The following is a 16,383-nucleotide window of genomic DNA, read 5'->3' as shown; positions in this document are numbered from 1 at the left end:
ACTGAGACAGCCCTGCCCGAAACCAGTATGAATGCAGTGTGGAGTGCTGAATGGCTGGGTACTTGTCCCAATACACATTCCTTGTTGTGAGTCTCTGGAGGGAGGAGAATGACCTGAATGCACTGTGAGCCTGATTGGCTGCCTGCCTGCATGAATGCCTTTCTGAGTGATTGGTTGCCTGAGTGTGACCTAGCAGAGTGAATGAGAAACCAAACAGTATATCTGGGGACTTCTCACTGATGGAAATCGTTCAGAAGCTGAAGTTGCTACTTGATACTTAACCTTGAAGCCCGCTGAAAGAAGAAGAAGAATTGCTCCTGCTGTCCTTCGCTAATCTGAAAGCTGCAGTGCCTTCAAGGAACTGATCCAAGAGAGGACCTGGCTAGGAGACTTCTTCCCGAGCTGAGAGGGACCATCGTGCACCAGCTCATCTTTGCCAAAGCTCCCTGGACATCAGACACTCTAAAGTCTGCCGACCGGAGACGGGAATCGCCACGGAATCACAAAGTGAAGCGCCTGGACATTGAAGTCCATCACCGTTGACGACCACCATCACCGAGCCGCAGTGCTCCTTTGCCTAAAAACACTTTGAACAAAGGACCCCCTGGCTCATCACCGACAACCGTTTTGGCCCACCAGAGAAATTCAAGGCCGTCAACACACGGAGGAGAATCCACCGGTGGGTTTCCTGCCACCAGAAGACTGCAGAGACGACGACGACAACTTGACGCCCTTGCTGGACCAAAGTTCTTCATAGACTCTTGTGGCAACTAACCATCGTCGTCGAGGTGCACCGCACGCCTTATCTTCGCAGGACGTCCATGACCGATCGACGAGCACCGCAAGGACCGAAGCTGCTGCCTCGAAGCCTTTGTTTCCTCGTGGGATCTCGATGATCCGTGGCTCCTGCCTTAAAGGGAGCAGCTCAAGAAGGATCCGTTGATGACCTGACGTCTAACTCGTGCTATTCCAGGTACATAGGGGTGGTAGAACCTTTCTAGGGGGAAATAAGACTCATGAACAATATATGGACTGGGCTTGTATTGTATCTTTATTTACAGGTTGCCCAGGTGGGGAGATCCTCACACAGAACTGTGTCTTGGTAGGGGCCAGTATTCTACCTATTGTTTAAACCAAACTGCTTCCCTTCTATGTCTATTGTTGGCTCACACTATTAACTGATTTGTATGACATTTGAACTGAGTACAGTTGATGCATTTTAATGGAATTAAAGAGTAATTGTGGTACCACATAGAAACTGTATATATTTACCATTTTAGATTATCTTGAGCACAAAGTGCGTCATGGTGATTGTGCACATAAATTAACAGTGTATGGACATTCCTTTGTGTGTGCTTGGGTGCTACACTGTACTTAAGAACCAGCCTGCATCACCTCCTGAGAGCTTAAGCCTCGATTGCTCGTCCAATGTACCAAATACAGAATCTTGGCTGGGGTGCTCTGTACCTCTACTCTGCCATATAGAGAGCAGGAGTACAGATAACCCCCTCCAGTCTTTACAAAGTTTCTGTCATCATGAGTGCCATCCTCCTCCTGAAGCCTAGCACATATTCAGTGACTCTCACTGGCTGTAGGGAAGGAGCACTCTCCAACCCTTCCTTGATCAGGACCAAAGGGCTTCAGACTGGATGACCATAAAGAAGTTCAAAGGGGCTGAACTCAATCCCTGCTTGAGGGACTTCTCTAAAGCAAAGAGAAGGCATGGCAATAGAAGGTCCAACTTTCTTCTAGGGGTTCCTCTAAAGCACCAATCATGCCCTTCATAGTTCTGTTAAACCTCTGCACCAACCCATTGGTTTGGGGATCATAGGCTGTTGAGAACTTGTAACTCACTCCACAGTTCTTCCACATGGTCTGCATGTAGTGGGACATACAATTTGATCCCCTCTCAGAGATGACTTCCTTAGGAAAACTTACCCTGGTAAAGATACCAAGGAGGGCCTTAGCCACTGCCTGAGCAGCAACCATTCTCATAGGTATGGCTTCAGGATACCCGTTAGCATAGTCTACCACAACCAATATAAATTGGTTGCCTGAAGAAGTTGGATGGTCTAGGGGACCAACAATGTCAATCCCCCACCCTCTCAAAGGGGACTCCCACCACAGGGATGTGCCCTAAGGTGCCACATTCTTGAACCCACTGTTGCCAGAAGTCTGACACGTGTGGTAGCTCCTACAGATTTTATCTACATCCACCCCCATCTTCGGCTAGTAGAAGTACAGAGATAACCTCTCTTCGGTCATCTTGAAACTCAAGTGGCCAGCCAGAGGGATCTCAAGTGCCAACTGTAGGAACTTCTACCTCACCTCCTGGGGCACTACAAGTTTCCTTTAGTCCCCTGGGGTAGACTAATCTGGTTCACTCTAGAGGAGGCCATCCTCCCAGTAAAGCCTATGCTTCCCTGGCACTTGTCCTTCCAGCTTGGAAGCGATCTGCTGGCGCAGTCCTTCTAGAGAGGGACACTCTCTTTGTCCTTTGCTGAAATCTGCGATAGAGGGTCCACCTTCTGCAAGTAAAGTCTGCAGCTCAGGATGGTCTCTAGGATCCAGATCTCCAATGCAAGGAAGGTTTTATTCCAGCTCTGTGACACCAGTAGCTGTCTCCACAGAGTTTGGTTGGTCCTCCCATGCAACCTCAGCTGGGAAGGGGTCACTGGTGTGACCTGGGACAGTCCTCTCGGGGATGTCCTTGTCAGGTTTGAGACCTTTCTTTCTCCCAGAGACCTTGGATAAGTCCTTTGTCTCTTTCTTTTTCTTGAAAATGGAAGGATGGCCTTCCTGTGGACTGGAGGTATTGGAAATCTCCCCAACCTCAAACTGAGTCTCTCAAGGTTGCTTCTCTGGCCAATCTTGTTTGCTCCTGCTTCTTTTTGCTGGGAGGCCTGGGGGTACTAGATACAACCCCAAGAGTGTTTAAATAATTTCACAACAGGACTCTCCCTGCCACTTAATTCTGTACACTAGCAGGAATTCTAACGTCATATTATTGCGCTGGATGAGAGCTGGAATAATAGGCACCATTTGGGTAGGTCCTCCTGCAAGTTTAGTGTGACCTTTGGGTGCCTTAGCTACATCCTCAGGTTTGAAAAAACATTCATCTACCACTGTAATGCTTACCCCAGTGTCTCCGATGGCAGGGATTTTGACCATTTATTGACCATTTATAGAAAAAGGGCTTACTCACTCCAGGTTACAAATTAAAAAGTCCCAAAGTCCAGCAGAAGAGCTGGGAGTCTAAGGTTGAAGGGGATTAGAACATAAATGAGAATTCTCCCTAACACCCCCCAATCTGGAAAAGGTAAAACTTGAGACTATATTGGGCCAAAGCGGAAGCCAGAGGCCTAAACATAGCATGCACCCCCTGGGTGAGAATCCTTTGCCATCCCAGTCAAAAGCAGGCACCCAGCACCCTCACAATCCCCAATGTGGCAAGGGTAAAGCTTGAGATTATGTTGGGCCAAAGTGGAAGCTAGAGGCCTAAACATAGCGTGCAACTCCTGGGTGAGAATCCTTTGCCATCCCAGTCAAAAGCAGGTACCCAGCACCGGCACAATCAATGCATTTCCATGCTGACCTCACCAATGTATGAGAGTATTTTTTTTTTTTTTTTTTTGTATATGGTTTACAAGAAACCTTTACAAAAAAATGTATCTTTAAAAGGTAGAAAAACATTCATTACATTTAAATTTCAATTATACAAACAAGCGTTAAAACATAGATCCAATTTCCAGTTAAGATTTTCAGAGAATGAGGGACAAATTTAAATTTAGATTTTAAAAAGTACAGTGCAGAGTACCCTGCAGCATTAAAGAATATACCGACAATAAAATTTAAAATTTACAAAATTCTAAAATAGAAAATAAACCTACAGAGAATAAGAGAAATTTCATAGAGTCAAGCATAGTCATAACAAGCATAATCATAACAGCGGGGCGTATAAATCTAAAGCTTTGATAAATCCAGCCACAGCAAGTCCATCCTTAATGTGTGTAATAGTGAGACACTGAGACCAGATCAAATGGGCCTCCCCCATTTGCCCCATTACATTAAAACGACCTAGATATTTGTCCCTTAAAGCTGTCAAAGCAGTGCAGTCTAAAAAGAGATGCCGAGCAGTTTCAATCATCCCCAAAGTTTTGCAGAAGCGGCAGCTAGGATCTAAATCAGAGAACTCCTTCCTTTTATGTAAGACTTCCCGAGTGGGGAGGAGATTCCATCTGAGTTTAATGAGAAGGGAGCGATAATATCTGTTGGGGAATTGGTTCAAAATAAAAGACAACAGGCCTCTTTTCTTATGATCAAATTGTAAATCTCTCAGAGAGGGGTACGAATGTAATTTTTCAATAGTGTTACTCCAGTCGTGACAAAAGAGACACTCCTTGACCTTATTCGGATTCGTTAGTAGGGTGTCCCTATCGGAGGAAATATCCAACAGGGTCTTGTCACAGAGATCACTAAAAGCGTTGAGATATAAATTCTTGACTAAATGTCCCTGAGAAGAAATCATGTGGCCCACATCAGCATAAAGAGTGTCAGGTTTTGGATAAAGCAAGGCTGAGAAAAGTGAGAGAATCCTCCAGAGAATCCTGGCTCGAAATGAGACTAACCCTAATTCATACCTAATAGCCACTATTGGAATGGAATTTGGCAGTTTTAAGATTTTCCTCCAATAGATACCCTCAAGAGAGTCCCAGAAAATCAAAAGTGCCGAGTAGTGGAATTCCATTCCATACAAAAGTTTTGGAGTAACCTTACCCTTAAAAAAATCTACTACAGGTTTAAGGGAGAACATACCATATTTATTGTCTAGTTTGAGGGATTGGGAGATGAGAGGGAGCAGTTTGTTTCTGAGCAATCGTCTAAGTTCGATCGCCGAGGGTCTAGCCAAAATCAAATAACCAAGATAGACGATTTTATTTGCTCTAATAATATTTTCGCCACCTATTTTCCATACTTTGTTATTCCCCATTCTCCCCTTTGAAAAGACCATAGTACGGGTTTTGCTCAGGTTAATCTTAAGGCCATTAAGAATACCGTATTCTTCAAATTTGCATATGAGTCTCTGGAGGCCCAATTTAGTTTTATCAAAAAGAAGAAAGTCGTCGGCATAAGCCAACCATGAGAGCCTCAGATCCCCTAGTTTAGCACTCACCATGCCTGCATTTCTCAGGAAGTCATCAACATCAGCCATATAAAGGATAAAGAGACAGGGAGCTAACGAGCAACCTTGTCTCACCCCAATACGTGTCCTAATCCTTCTAGAGAGGGTTCCTGCCAAGTCGAGCCTGATGTGGACCCCTGAATTTTCATACATGGCCATGATAAGAGATAAAAGCCCTGCCGGAATGCCCCATTTGGTTAGTTTTTCCCATAGTTTTGACCTGATAACCAGGTCAAAAGCGTTTGACAGGTCAATAGATGCAACATAGAGAGGACCATCATATTTACCCCAGGAAGAGGTCTGTAGGGCGCTGAGAATAAGACCATTGAGATTAGTTGAGTGGCCTGCCCTAAAGCCTGTTTGTTGTTTGGGGAGAATATTATTTTCCCTGATCCAAACATTAAGGTGCAAGAGCAACAGAGAGGCAAAAAGCTTACAATCCGCATCAATAAGCGAGATAGGTCTATAATTTTTGACCTCGTTACGCAGACCTCTTTTGAAGATTGGAACAATGTGAGCAGTTTGCCAACTAGTGGGTACCTTCCTGGAGTTAACGACATCTTCAAAGAGCAAAGAGAGAAGGTTAGCCCAGAGAGCTGGCTCCGCTTTGAATGTGTTATTAGTAAGGCCGTTAGGCCCAGGAGCCCTAGATTTCTTGGCTTTGGAGATGAGTCCTAATATTGTCTCGGAGTCAGTCGGAGGCTTCCATAAGTCCTTAGAGGGGTTGTTCCCCAGAAGACAGGAAACTGATCTCTCACCCCCAATGTCAAAGAGTTTGGTGTAGTGCTCAACCCATTGAACCTCAGGGATGGGATTTAGCTGGTCGGCGACCGCCGCATTATCTAAGCTAGAAACTGTAACCCAAAATGCCCTCAGATCTCGTTTTATAAGCACTGCAAGCATATGATCTGCATCATTTTGTAGCATAGAAGCTTTTCTAGACTTACAATAGTTTTTATATTTTTGGCGAATGGTTTTAATTTTTATATTTTTGTCGGCCCATTCCATATCTAGGGCTTGTACATCTCTAATGAGTTTCTTAGTGAGACTCTTTACATTAGCCAATTCTTGGTCAAATCTATGAAGGTGAGATATTTTAATAACACCTTTCCTTAGCTGACCGTGAATACTACGCTGTAGAGCCGTGAGAAAGCTATCGAAATGAACTGTATTGAAAACTGCCAATTTCCAACAGAAAGAGGTATGGTTAAAAGAAGAGATCAGTTTACGATTCAGTAGGCTGATATTGAGAGGAGACCAACGAACCCCTGTCCCTTGTCCCACAGTTTGGAGATGGGTAGGTCCCCCCGCGGGCAAAGACTTAGTTGGAAGGAGACAAAGAAATGAGACCCGGAGAATACCATGGTCACTCCATGAATTGAAAGAAACCTCGACATTAGACGAGAAAGGAGTGAGAGAGTGATCTACAAACACGTAGTCTAAGGTAGATATTGATGAAGATCTATGCCATGTGGGTCGAGATAAATTGGTAGCGTCGTAATAACCATTAAGACAAGTAAGACCCACTGAATCCATGGCGAAATTCCAACAACGACCACGTGCGAATTTCATACCTAGGCGGGAGTTGTCCTCCAACGCTAGTCCCAAGTCGTCATATTTGGATTCGGAAGAAATAGAACAATCCGAATTAAGATCACCTGCCAGGATCAGTTTACCCCTGGGATGCACAGATCTCCAGGAAAGAAGCATATCCGTTAACTTTTGCAAAAACGGCTCAAGAGGAGAGATTCCCTTGTGCCAGTATACATTAACCAGAAGTGGAATAACCATAAGATCAAGAGAAAACATCTCCAGGGCCAGGATACCAAAAGGCGTATCCAAAAGCATCTTAGTCCTATAACCCAAAGAAGTTCTTAATCCAATGAGAAGACCCCCCGATGGCCTACCTCCCCGGCTGGGTCTAGCATTTTGAGAAAAGATATTAAACCCATCTAAAATGGGAGTTGAGAGCATCCAGGTTTCTTGGAGAAAGAAACAATGTGAAGCCCTAATCAAAGTAACAGTGTCTAAGTTCGTAAAGAGGTGAGAGTTACCTCTAGAATTCCAGGAGAGAAACCCAAAGCTATTCACAGAAAGAGCATCTGGAGGTAGTTCTGGATTAATCAGGAGGTACTCATTTCCACAGACCTGCAGTGACCTGTGCCCAATTGCGAAAGTGTCCATTTGATTTGGGCATAAATTGCCTCCCATGGGGCTGTGGGGTTCTATCCGGATAATATACCATAGTGAGATTATCCCTATATTTTGCATCCCCTCCATTGTTACTGGAGAGCTGAGTGGATTTCAGTAAATTTGCTTCAAAGCCAAGTTGCTTTAACCCTTCCTTATGTCCCATGATCAGATCCAAAACCACTCTTGATTTAAGAATGATATTACTTACATCTACCCGGTCATGAATGGGGAAGATAATGCTATCCAAGTCATAGCTAGAGATAAGTGAGAGCGAGGGAAGTTGATGAAAGATCTTTAAAATATTACCACGGTTTAAGCAGATTGGCGTATCTTGGCCCCAGAGGCTGGTAAGTTGTATAATATCCCGAGGAACTTTTGGTTCTGACATATTAGAAAGGGAGTCAGAGATCTTTTTAGTAAACTGAGATAAAGAATCAACCGCCAAGTCGGGACCCCTAGCACCTCTTAGTATAGTCCTATTTTGAATAACATTTGGACCCACAGGAAATCTTTCACAGAAATTGAGAGAAGTATTGTAGCGAACAGAGTCGAGCCCAGAGGGGGCACCTTCACGGTCCATAATCGGGGCGGCAATAGGCAGAGTTGGAAAAACTGGATTAGAAGGGAGAGGGGCAGAAGAACCCCTCTCTACTAGAGCTCCCATATCCCCTTCCCTTGTTATAAGCTCAATACTCACAGGGAGACCCTCAGTGACAGCAGTGAGCGTTGGCTCCAGAGGTAGAGGCGAGGTAGAAGAAGCCCCATCTAGGGGCAGGCATAAGTTAGATTTAGGCACTGCCCCACATACACTTTTAGGAGCCAGTATCTCCCGGAAAAGGTGTTTGACCATATCAATGTTAACCAAGTTTGCTGTAGGCATTGGCCGAGTAGTCTCTGAGTGACTCTGAACTGACCCTGATATACAGTTAGATAAAATAGTCGGGGATACTGCATCAGAGGAGGAATCCTTTGCTTTGACAATAGCATTAGTAGTAAGCACAGTCGAGGCATTAACGGAGGTCGGCTTTGGTAAAGTTGGAGTTGTTGTCAGGGTACCAGAAGCCACAGAGTCCACAACCCCCTCGATATTGGGTCCCATTACTAGGGAAGGAATGTTGTTAGTCGAGAGACCATCAACCACACCAACCGGTAAGGGAGATAGAACTGCTGTAGTGGGAAGTAGGTCAGCTGTGGCTGCAGTAGCCACCGTAATAGGATTAGGGGTCCGAGAAGCCACTGAATCAGCATGATTCCCAGTCCCCTTCGGTACGAGAGTAGTAGATGAGGAAGCCACAGTATTCGCCAAGAAGAGATTTTTAAAAAATTGGTTCGTATAAGAATTTAAATGTTTCACGTTTTTCTGATTTTTTGTTTTCTTCATTTGCTGAGTGATTTTCCTTTTCCTTCCTATACAGGGCGCAACTTTTTGATGTAGGATTTCTTTGATGGGTTCAATGGAGATAGATGAATTCTCTGAAGACGAGATAGATATGAACTCCAGAGAAGAGGCGATCTGGGGACCCTTGGGGAGATCTGCCAATTCTAAAGACCCTCCCATAAGGGGAAGACCTTGTACAATAGAATTAGGAAGCGGACCAGCCGCTTCCTCTTGGACTTTCTCCTCCATTGATACCATCGTGAGTTTAGTGTGAGGGGTAGTTAGTACTGGCTTCGATCCAGTGAACTTTCGCAGACCCTCGGAGGTAGTTATTGACATCTTAGCGGGTAGGCTACATGAGTTCAAAACTGGGCCTTGAGGGACCGTAGGACTCTGGCCCTTAACTAAAACTACCTCTTGCATACTTGGCGTGATCATGGTAAATCCTTTATGTACGGTATGGGCTTCAGAGGGTAGTTGATTAAGAGGAATAGGGTCATGACCGTGTGTAGGCAGAAGTGGATGTTCTTCCTTTATAATTTTAACTAGCTCTTCAAATCTGTCAAGGCCCTCTAACCTAGAATACATTTCAGATAAGAGGAGAGAGTGAGATCTGACCTCAGACCATATATTGTCATACAGACTCACAAAGGAACTTAGAACCATATTCAGAGCCGAAATAGTGGGTTGGGAAAGTTTAATTCTTTCATCTGCCTCCTTGAGAGTGTGATGTAAGATCGATTCGCTACCCTGATCCCTTTTTGAGTCTGGGAGTAAACCCCTTTCTTTCAACCAATTTTGTTTCTCTGTGTACTCATCAATAAATTTGATGAGATCAGAAGGAGAGCCTGCAAAGGAATCATCACAAATTTGCTGGGTGACATTATTTGTATTATTACACTTGGGGCCCAGGTGGCTATCAGCAATTGCCTTGTCTGCACATTCTATAATGCTGATGTCGTCAATATCCTGAGCTGAAGGATCTTCAATCTCCAATTTCTTAACTACATCAACTAGGTTAGTATGATCTGATGAAGACACTGTAGGAAGTGAGTGTAAAGATTTAACAAGGGTACTAGATGTGGACCTCTTTCCAAAGAAGTGTGAAATGTTTTTCCCTTGAATTGGTTTCCCTTGGGTACCCAGATTGGATTTTGTTTTGAGGGTGGGATTCTGGGATTTATTAAATGGAGTTTTGAACAAGGTAGGTATCGATTTCCCTTTAGGCGTGTATGGAGTACCAGCCACATTAGTAGACAGATTAACATGGATAGTCGAAGTATGATTAATGGCCATAGTTGCAGAGTTAACCTCGAGTGGAGTTTCAGTGGAAGGAAGAGCAGTGTTCCCATTAACCGTTATCATTGGTAATGCAGAGGCAGTAGCTACAGAGTCAGCCGCCCTAACAGATAAGATAGGCATCCTGGGGTGGGAGTTGGCAGATGTTGAGAGAACAGAATTGACCATATTGTTATTGGAGTAATCCAAATGGCCCCTATCCTTTTGAGGGGTAGCCCCTTTCGCAAGATTAGAGGTTAAGGTAGCTGCTAGTCGTTCTTCCTGTGTGTCTATCGAGATATCATGAGTTCCATTAAAGATGCAGCTATTGTAGACTGCATTGCGGGGCAAACTACCCATAGCATTGAGTACCTCAGACCTATCGCTGACATGAATTTGAGCCTGGGCTAGGGTTTTAAGGAGTAAAGGGTTATAAGGGGCATCTGCTGGAGCATGCTGCAAATTCCCCATTATAGTTGGGGAGGGAACTTCTAACAGAGTAGTAACTAATGAGACAGAGGGTAAATTACCAGTAGCAGACGGAGTCGAGGCCAGTGAGGCCTCCATAGCTGTCTGACTTCGCAGTCCCTTGCGTGTCATTCAGAGAGAACTAGAACCCAGTAGTAAAAAACAGGGGACTTAAGAATATAACAGTAGAGGATTAAGCTAAAAGTAGACTGAAGTTGCAATGATGCCTATTTTATACACCACAGTCAATAAAAATGTGAGCACAGCAATCTAATAAATGTTACACTGAAAACCAAGGCAACCTCAGCCCAAAAAAAAAAATATGAAAAAAAAAAAAAAAAACAATTTTCCCAAAAAAACACTTTTGAATAAAAATACAGAAAGAAATGGATCTATGCAACCCCCCACCCCAAAACAAAATAGTAAACACAGCTGTATTGCGAACTAAGGATGAAATGATCTTAGTCCATACGTAATCAAAAAATATTAATTTTAGCAAAAAGCCACAATTGTCAGAGGAACCAAGAGGAGCGCTCAGTCTCAGAGTAGGGAACGCCCGACAGCTTGTGGAGCTGCCAGAGTCCGACTCTCCACCCCAGACCCTTAGAGCTGATAAAGTGCTTGGTATGTACTATGCAACGAGATCCAAGTTCAGGTTACTCACAGGTCACAGCCAAACAGCACAACAGCGGCTCCAGCCCTTACTGCCTCCGGGGCTTAACGCCGCAAGGGTGGTTGGGCCGGCAATTTGTATCCGGTACCAGTCACGTGATGCGTCACGTGTGCGCAGGAGTCCCCGCCTCCTCCAGGAAGCAGGGGGAGCAGCAAGAGCAGAGCTCGCAGTGCTGCAGGGAAACAAATAAAGTGCACGCACGTTGGAACGTTAACACGTTCAGTCCACAAAGCGCTCCTTCAAATGATTACAGAACAGAGAGAGTATTCACATATATTCACTCACACAGTATTCATGTTTACTTTGCGCATAAAGCCAGTAATGATACTATAAGAAAACATGTTCCCCATGGCTCTGCCACACACTCCTGTTGGCTTTGCCTTTAATAAGGTCTTGTCACAACAAGAAAACATGTCCAAACTGGCTGCTCAAATGTCTAGATGCATAAATAATGCACATCATGTTTGCTTTATTCTTGATGCCCAGTGAAAATAGCCACGCCACAATAAGAAATGGCTTGAATGGCTGCCCTAAATGGCAGTCTACACACTTGCTTTGTCATAGAATCCCAGTAAAAAAATTAAAAAGGAATGCCACAGCAAAGATTGGCTAGACTGTGTGTCCCAAAATGCCAGCGCAGCTACATAAAATCACATATTAGCCTTTCTAAGTGGTGCAGGCCGAGCTGAGAAACACGCTTGCACACCGAGCAAGAAGAACCACACTGGGGATACCCAGGGCGACCGAGGACGCAGTGCTGCAGCGAGGCAGGTTGGTGGAAAGCAGCCGCTGGTGGACGGCAGAGGAGCCCATCAGAACAGAGCTATCTGTGATATTGGAGGCCCACCGGGGCTGGATTCGTGGAGTGGGGGATCCACTGCTGGCAAGTGCCAGCAAGAAGATCGACGCGGGACCGAGCCGCCCCCGTGACAGAGAAGCAGGTTTAAACAGAGAGATTAGGAGGATCCAGAGGGGCCATACCCGTAGCCCACTACGGAGAGCTGCACCGCAGAGAAGAGCACTCAGAGCGGCCAGAAGGCCCGGCACGGGCCGCACATCGAAAGTCAAGAGGCAGCAACCCTGAGCTGCACGACTCTCCCCCACCCCCTTGGGGGAGAACCATCACAGGTCAGCCGCCATGGCCCAAGAAAAGGGTGCAAGCAGGCAGAGGCTGGCCAATGATCAGCAGGCAGTGATCACCAGCTTTCAGAGTGATGGTGAGGAGTGGGGGGGGAGCACGGCAGGACAGCCCCTGCCCAAGCTTTGAAGCCTGCACTTAGCACAGAAGACCAGGGGAGGCCCTGTGGTGTTATAGCTGGGGCAGCTGGAGGCCCTTTTGAGGTAAATTCGGGATTTTGGAGCTGCATATCGTGCCTCAACCAGCGCACCCCCATCCAGAAGCACAGCAAGAGGCGCACCACGCATAGGAGACAGTGACCGGTGGGGCTCTGGCCTCTGCGGGCCAATCCTGAGGCCGAATCATCCATGGTGGGCAAGAAAGAATAAGGGAGAGGCCATTTGGACAGGCTCAGGGCAGAGTGATCCTGGTAACAAGGTGCAGGAGGAGGTTCATTCGAAACCGGAGGAGGAGGAGGACAAACGGTGGCTCACATGCACACAGTTAGAAGGGAGTTCCAACAACTCTGCATGGTCAAGGGCGATCCCACAACGCGGCGGAGGGAGGAGGTTCCTACACCCTGAAAAAGTGGCCAGAAGAGGCCCGAAGGGTGCAACACGATATCGCGGAGAAGAGGAGGGGACAGGGCTCCCCCATCAGACCTGCCTATGCAGTATGTCCAAAAACAACATACAAGCTGCCCCCAAGTCGGTGAAGAAACCACAAGAGGGCAATCTGGAGAGACTCTGGTGCAGAGACAGCGAGGTACCGTACCGGATGGGGGAGATCAGGGGCCCGGGGCAGGAGAGGATTTGGGAGCACTGGTAGGCACCGCAAGAGATTAAGTGGTCACCCAAGAGGCCCTTTACCAATGCTTTCATGATTTTGGGGACAAGATAGCGAACATCATTCAATCGCAGTTGAGCATGATGCAGGCAGAACTGTCCCAATCGTTGCAAGAGGTGAAGGGGGACATGGTGAAGGGGGACATAACGAAACTAGAGGAGCAGACTGATGCAGCGGAGAGCACCATACAACATGTCGCAGAGGACACAAGGAAGATAGACGAGCTGGTAGAGCAATTAGCAAGGGTCATGCAGAACCTAGAGGCCCAGAGCAGAGACCTTGAAAACCGCTCGAGAAGATCGAAGTTCAGAATAAAAGGCCTTGCTGAAGCAGTGGCAGAAACGGATCTATGCACAATGGCGCAGCAAGTGTTTGTGGACCTGCTGGAGGTGCAAGACTGGTCGGGGATAGAGCTGGACCGCATACACAGAGTAGGGCCAAAGAGGGGAGAGTCAGGGGCCAGATGCAGAGATGTAGTGGTGGCCTTACACAAGTATGGGCAGAAGGAGAAGGTGCTGGCGGCTGCCAGGAGGGCCAGATCATATGAAACAAAGCTAAACGGTCTTCCCACTTATCAACTCAACATACTTTCAGTCTTGTATGTACCAATTTTTCTGCAATTCGGCTGGAATAAGTAACACTTGAAAAAACCCTTCAAAAAGTCCTCATGTAGGGTAAGAAAAAGGGGGCCATTGGTATTAGTGGTATCCTGAAACATTGCACATGTAAAACATTTTCATGTATTTCTCACAAGCGGTTCTATCAGATATCGCTATTTATTTTCATAGCATTTTATAGCATTCGTTTTTCACAGTTATGCATGACAGATATACCAACAAACTTTAGTGAAGAATTGTGGGTAACAAAACATAAAGGTATAAACCACAAACATTTGTTAACACTTCAGTGCAGTCAAATGAAGTTCAGGCTACAAAACAATTTATATAGCATATATACGATGCAAGCATAGTTCAAACTAAATTAGTGTATGCATTGTAAGTTTGAACCCAACAACGGTCATGCTGCAGTCTCTATATTGACCAATGCAGGGTCATGCTGCAGATTTACAGGGTAATTCATAGAATCCAGCGCACAAGTAGCGCACGCGGCTGGCGCACAGCGTGCGCCTGCGATAGTCTGCGCCAGGCACGTGCGCTAAAACTGATTTCCGCGCACAGCGTATTCATGGATTTCATGCTCCCAAACCAGCCGTGGCGCAGAGAATCGCAGCGAGCCTGCAGCAGCGCCAGTAACGCCCCCAAGAACGCCCTCGCGCAAGGAAAAGCCATCAAAATCGCCAAATCATCGCTAAGGGCTGCGCTAACCCTGGACCACTTCACAGGGCAGGCAAACAAGGAAAGCAAAGCGGGCAATCTTCAAATCAGGAGTACGCGGGAAGTTCTACACGCGACTAGGAAGGGAACGTGAATTACAGGGGTACGCGGGAATTATCACACGCGAACAGCCAGGGAACGCGTATTACAGGGGTACGCGTGAAGTAGAACACGCGGTAGGCCAGGGAACGTGTATTACAGGGGTACGCGTGAAGTAGAACACGCGATAGGGCAGGGAACGTGTATTACAGGGGTACGCGGGAATTATCACACGCGAACAGCCAGGGTGCGTGTGTTACAGGGGTAGCGGGAAGTTCAACACGCGATTGGCCAGGGTACGTGTATTACAGGGGTACGCGTGAAGTAGAACACGCGATAGGCCAGGGAACGTGTATTACAGGGGTACGCGGGAATTATCACACGCGAACAGCCAGGGTGCGTGTATTACAGGGGTAGCGGGAAGTTCAACACGCGATTGGCCAGGGAACGTGTATTACAGGGGTACGCGTGAAGTAGAACACGCGATAGGCCAGGGAACGTGTATCACAGGGGTACGCGGGAATTATCACACACGAACAGCCAGGGTGCGTGTATTACAGGGGTAGCGGGAAGTTCAACACGCGATTGGCCAGGGTACGTGTATTACAGGGGTGCGTGGGAATTATCACACGCGAATAGGCTGGGTGGGCCCTCACAGGTGTACCCTGTACACCCTCCACGGCCCCTGCAGGCAGCCCACAAAACAGGGGACTACCATGCACACCTGATCATGTCCCCCTACACCCCCATCCACCAGGGGCACCCTCCACCAGGCCCCCACCCATGTCTCCCACCACCCCCACCCCCCAGCAGTGCAGGGGCACCTGCCATCAGGCCCCCACCCATGTCTCCCACCACCCCCACCCCCCATCCACCAGGGGCACCCTCCACCAGGCCCCCACCCATGTCTCCCACCACCCCCACCCACCAGCACTGTGGGGCACGTGGCCAGCAGGCAGTCAGGCAGCAGCAGATGGCAGGTGGGAGCGTGCTCAGGGCTCTGGGGGACTGTAATTTGGCCTCCTGGCCAGGAGCGTGGTCTTTCGTGTTTGAACGCGTGGACAGCCTGATAGGGAGTGATTTTGCACGTGAAAACCCCACACTCAGCGAATCGCGGGAAAACCCGTCACCAGCATATGTGCGTCTATAGTTACCTGCACGTGCAGTGTCAAAGCGTGTGATTGGTGAAAATGGATCTACACGCAGGAGTGACAAAGCGTGTGATTGGTGAAAATGGATCTACACGCAGGAGTGACAAAGCGTGTGATTGGTGAAAAGTGAGCTACACGCAGGAGTGTCAAAGCGTGTGATTGGTGAAAAAGGATCCACACGCAGAAGTGACAAAGCGTGTGATTGGTGAACATGGGCCAAGCACGTACACGCCGTAAGTGACGCTGTACGTGTGGGCCTGTATATAAGGTAGTGTAGAACACCATTTCCTTGTACGTGCTTTTCGTGGAGAGCGAGTGGGTGAATTCTGTACTTCTTGTCGTTTCACACGCGATTTACTTCACGGCGTTTCCAGTTCGTACTCCCTGTTACCTCTGACAGCTTTTTCTCTTTTTCCTCTTGTACTGGTTTACCTGGGCCTGTTCCCTCAAACAGTGTCCCCTTCTACTGTTGTCCTGTCTCCTCAGACAGCGTACACATCTTCTTTTGGCGGGGGTGATGCCAACCAAACGCGCTCATTTTTCACGCTCTTTTACCTAGCAGACGGTGAGTCACGCACGTATCTAACTTCTGTGCTTGCCCCGTGTGTAGCCTACCCCTTCAGAGGTCATTCTAGGCTGCGTGTGACACGCATACGTTCATTGTGTTACTGGATGCCACAGCGTAGTGCAGGGTTTTCCATCAGCACACGTGGTCTAGGAGGGG

The 16,383-nt window shown here is 47.1% G+C and overlaps 1 protein-coding gene across 4 annotated transcripts in view; it reads right to left on the bottom strand.

Annotated features, from left to right (window-relative positions):
- The window catches only part of MCM9 (minichromosome maintenance 9 homologous recombination repair factor), a 907,286-nt gene that overhangs the window by 826,032 nt on the left and 64,871 nt on the right, over nucleotides 1-16,383 (bottom strand). Inside the window, exon 1 of one of the 4 annotated variants that reach the window (XM_069606613.1) lies at nucleotides 11,164-11,270. The exons of the other annotated variants lie outside the window; for them this stretch is intronic. The gene's annotated coding sequence lies outside the window, so the exon portion shown is untranslated. Of the gene's footprint in view, nucleotides 1-11,163; nucleotides 11,271-16,383 lie in introns of those variants that run through there. 4 annotated transcript variants of the gene reach the window in all.

This window comes from Ambystoma mexicanum, chromosome 4p (assembly GCF_040938575.1).
Source record: "Ambystoma mexicanum isolate Mex_15411 chromosome 4p, UKY_AmexF1_1, whole genome shotgun sequence".
Classification (NCBI taxonomy): Eukaryota; Metazoa; Chordata; class Amphibia; order Caudata; family Ambystomatidae; genus Ambystoma; species Ambystoma mexicanum.
The sequence above is the reverse complement of the archived record's forward strand: the minus strand, read 5'-3'. Positions and strand labels throughout refer to the sequence as shown.